The sequence below is a fragment of the Bombyx mandarina genome, chromosome 04 (genome assembly GCF_030267445.1).
Source record: "Bombyx mandarina strain Sakado chromosome 04, ASM3026744v2".
NCBI classification, from domain to species: domain Eukaryota; kingdom Metazoa; phylum Arthropoda; class Insecta; order Lepidoptera; family Bombycidae; genus Bombyx; species Bombyx mandarina.
The window spans coordinates 13,245,105-13,249,937 of record NC_143211.1 but is presented as its reverse complement, the minus strand read 5'-3'; the positions used below and the strand labels follow the sequence as shown (position 1 = coordinate 13,249,937).

General features: G+C 45.0%; 1 non-coding gene across 1 annotated transcript; it reads left to right on the top strand.

The window, feature by feature from the left end:
- Positions 1-758: 758 nt before the first annotated feature.
- TRNAP-AGG (transfer RNA proline (anticodon AGG)) lies at positions 759-830 on the top strand. The gene has a single exon. It is a non-coding gene; the product is annotated as a tRNA-Pro (tRNA).
- Positions 831-4,833: the final 4,003 nt, after the last annotated feature.

Genomic DNA, 4,833 nt, shown 5'->3' with positions numbered 1-4,833 from the left:
TAAAATTATTTTGATTTATTAATTCGAAAAGATTGTTAATTCTTTTGTTTGTGATTGTTAATGATAGCCAGCCTTCGAGATTTACGTTAGGTACCATATATGTTAAAAAAAATTGTAATTTAATTTATTTATACATTGCATTTCAAAAAAATGGGATGCTTAGGTCGATTGTATGATAGTAAATATGTACATGTGGTAGGTATGTTTTAAAAATATCTAAATATTTGCATAATCGTTGGGACCAAAATAATAATTAGAGATATTAATAATTAGAGAACTAACTAGTAATCTACAATTTTCGTCGGTTTTGGTGAGTCGGAAACTATACTATAATAACAATAAAAAACGCGAAAATCATAACGATAGTTAAAAAAATGTTACAAATTATCAAAATTTTATACTTAATTACAACTTGTAAAATGTTAAAAAGATTACAATTTCCATTTTATTTAATAAAACTATGGTAGTTTTTTTTTATAGAAATTAATGTGTAAATCTACGAATAAATAAGTCTATTTATTCGTAGCGTAAAATGCCAAGTTTAACTTTGGTGTTTGACATAGCGATGAAGTTTTGCTTAAGCTAGCGTTGCGAATGATGATTTGGCTGACTGCGATACCATGGGTAATAAAATAATATTATTAGCTTATCGGGTTAAGGAAAATATTTTTAATGAAATATGATAATAAATAATTTAAAATTCGAGTTATTGTATAAGATAAACACATAAGATACAATATTTCAATTGTTAAAGACGTGGCTCGTTGGTCTAGGGGTATGATTTTCGCTTAGGGTGCGAGAGGTCCCGGGTTCAAATCCCGGACGAGCCCAAAAATCTTTTGTATTTTTTTGTAATTTTGAATTTTTTCTACTGTATCAATAGCAAATGTAATGCTCTACAATAACTATTTAATATTTAATTAAGTTGCCGATTACGAAGAGCCCCATAGATTAAAGTAGGTATCGATGCTTAATTTTTGTAGACTTGTTCAATATGAACACTTGATATTATAGTCTGTGGTAAGTCGACGAACTCGAGGCAAATTCGTCGAAGAGCGTTTACTGAACCCAATTCGTTTTTGATGATCAGACGTTATAAAGTCGATAGCTATAGCTGTTTGATTTCATTTTATTGCATAATTTAATATATCTATATTCAAATTTATGATTAATCTAATCTTGTGTATTTTTATGACAAGTAACAAGAAACACGCATTCGGTTCATTTTATTAGCTAGATTACCTTAAAGTAATTAAAAAATATAATAATAAATTTATCTGTAATCTAGTAAAATTATATAATACATCATATAAATAGTATTTTTATATTTCGTTGTTTTTTTATACATCACATTTGAGAGAGAAGCGGCTCGCCTTTTTGAATGTTTTTTTATTAGCTTGACCTGTATCTCTGTACCCATGTACATATCTATTTATGTAACGGAACGTTTCAACCTGCTTCACTTCTTGAATACATCTGATTATCTTGAAAATTTGCACACGTATGGATGACACGTCAAGTCAATATAATAAATATCCTGATCATGATAATTATGTTAAAATACCTATATATTATGTGCATTAAGATTATTTTACTATCTTGTGTTTGTGTTTTGAGACTACATCAATTTATTTTTATTGAGTTAAAATGACTGACAAATTTGTTCCACCATAATTAAGTGATTATCTAGAATAAGCCCTATAATACATAACATTATGAATGTCAAGACTGCTCGATATTGGTATAGTAACGGCTGCTCTATCATTCAAACTAGAGCATCAAATGCTTCACGGCAGAAACAAGCAGGATGATAGTACGTGGAAGCTCACTATGCGCTGCATCACTAGAAATAAGCTGGAAAAATTATAAATTTGTATTTGAATATTAGTGATGAAACAAACTTGAAAAATTATAAGTTTGAACTTGAGTTTTAGTGGAATAGCGGATCTAATATTCTGTAAGAAGACATTTTTAATTGCAATTTATCATATAGCGTTGTGTTGTTCCAATTTCGCGTTGACGGATAATTCCAATAAAACATAATAATTATACCTATATTTGTATATACTCGTGTCCAAAACGAAATAAAGATGGCCGTCGCGTCGCGGGCGATTTTGTGGCTTCGCGGACGCCGACGTTGATTTATTATTCAAAATCAAGGCTCCGCAGGGCTGTGTTCGCGTGGGACTCCAATCTCTGTTGTGGTGTGTTGTAGGCTTTAAAATAACGCTGGATGATTTTGTGACAATTTGACGTTTAGGTTATGGTTTGTGGTTTTAACAAATTGTGGGCTTAAAACATTTATAGGGCGAAAAATTAATGACATTAATATAGCTACTACTTCATTAAAAGATACTATCACACTAACAGTAGTATATGTACAAATAGAGTAGGGAATACCACATACGGTAGGTCATTTGATTTTCGGGTTAAATAATATGTGGCAAAAATTAACTGTTTAGACGGAGTGCAGGAGGGCCCAAGTAGTTGAAATTAGCTATATTCTGATGGCTGGTGGTGTGGAGGTAAGAAATTACATAAAAAATTTGATATTGACATACTTTTGTATGTCAATATCAAACTGTCTATCCTATTCATATCGTATATCTGCTAAACTTAATGAGTTTAGACACAGCTGGTGAATCCATAGAGTGAAGGTTCATTATATTTTCTGTAGCGTACCTTCTTCACCTGATAACAAGCAATGAGGATTTTTTTTTTTTTTGGTCAGGAGGAAATCGCCGGACTTCCGCCCTTTTCTGGGGATACTGGGCGGGGTATGTCAGAGTCGAACTGACTAAAACCTCCTGTCGCTCAACAACCAACGTCCAAACCTCGCATGAGACAGAACTCATGACAAGGCAAAGGGGGGAAAGTGAAGCGCTTAGTGCGGAGCACATCTCTCCCATCACCCTCCCCCTCGGGACGCCGGACTGGCGGTCGTGGGCGCCACGACCACCAGCCCTCTCGGTCGGCAGACTGTCCGAAGCCCGCCTAGATGGCGCCGGTTAGAGTGGGTTACCCTACGGAATACCCCGCTGGGCCAGAACCAGCGTGGGTCGAGGATAGCCGGCCTTCCATCACCCGGATGCTCTCGCGTAAAACGCGTGCAGAGCAGCTTGCACGTCGTCTTCTTAGGCCCCCCTCGCCGGTCCCCAGACCGACATGTGAGGGGGACCTGAAACACTTAGAGGGCCAGGGCTTGGGCGAGATCCGCCTCCCTGGCCCCCGCTCGACGGCGGCGGGATTGTGCGTCTCTCACGCGCCCCGCCGCCTCCTTCTGCGAGATGGTGCACTCGCAGAAGTCGAGCATCGCCTTCCACGACTCGTCGTCGCCAAGCATCGATGCCACAACACTCGGCAACGACAAGTCGGTTCCTATTTTTGCGACGAGGACACGGCGCCACCCCTCCCATGCGGGGCAGGCGACGAGCGTATGCTCTGCCGTGTCCAAGTCGCAACCACAATGGTGGCACTCTGCCGTCGGCTCGGCTGTGATCCGGTGCAGGAACTCACCGAAACAACCATGCCCAGTGAGCACCTGCGTGAGCCGGAAAGTGAGGCGTCCTGTGTCACGATTCACCCAATCCACAAGGACCGGGCGAATCGCCTCGACGGTCCTACGACCAGCCGAAGGATCAGCCAGCCGTCTGGACCATGACTCCAGCACGGACCGCCGAGATTGGCCCCTCCGCGCTCTGACCACACTGGGGCTGGGACGCGCCACGCCCCGGGCACGAAGGTCAGCCCGCCACTTATAATCAGCGGCGAGCGCCTCCGCTTCCAGAACCCAAGGCGGCGTCCCAGCCAGTACACACGCCGCCTCAAAGGAGATGGTGCGATAACCACGGATGACCCTGACCGCGATGGTGCGTTGCGGCCGTTGCAGCAGCTTCGCCACCCCCACGGCCAGGGACTGGCCCCACACGGGCGCCCCGTATAGGGCCATTGATCGCACCACCCCCGTATAGAGACGGCGCGTCACCTGGTCAGGCCCCCCAACGTTGGGCAGAAGCCGGCTTAACGCGCCGGCCACCCCCAACAAACGAGGGACCAGGTTCTGAAAGTGAGCACGGAAGGTCCAACGACTGTCCAGAATGAGGCCGAGGTACTTCAACTGCACCCCGACCCCGATACGGACGCCTCCAACCACGATATGGGCATCGACAGGTGGCACTCTCCGGGGCCTGTGGAACCACATGGCCTAGGATTTACTGAGCGCCACGTCGAGGCCCAATCTCCTAATTTTGCCGACGACATGCGCCACCCCAGCCGTAGCAAGACGGGCAGACTCAGCAAAACTCCCCCCCGGGCCACGACCAACGTGTCGTCTGCGTAACAGATTACGCTCAGGCCCGGGAGGAGGGCACCTCTCAGCACCCAGTCATACCCGATATTCCACAAAAGGGGGCCGAGCACCGGCCCCTGTGGAACACCGCGCACGACCGGGAACCGGTGCAGGATCCCACCGTGTCCGGTACACGTGACCGATCTGTCCTCTAAGTACGAACCCACCAGCCGGCGAAGGTAGGGGGGCACTCTATGTCGTTCCAGCGCCCCCCCTATCACGGACCAGGGCAGGGTGTTAAATGCATTGGCGATATCGAGCGACACCGCCAAAGCCACCCCACCCCTGGAGACGGCCTCCTCCGAGAGGGCCCGCACGCGAAGGATCGCGTCTACCGTTGAGCGGCCCTCTCGGAAGCCATACTGCTCCGCCGACAGATCGGGTCCCACCCCGACTAGATGCTGGATGGTGCGGGCTGCCAGAATGCGTTCCAGCAGCTTGCCCACCTCATCCAGCAACACGATGGGACGGTACCCGGCGGCAGT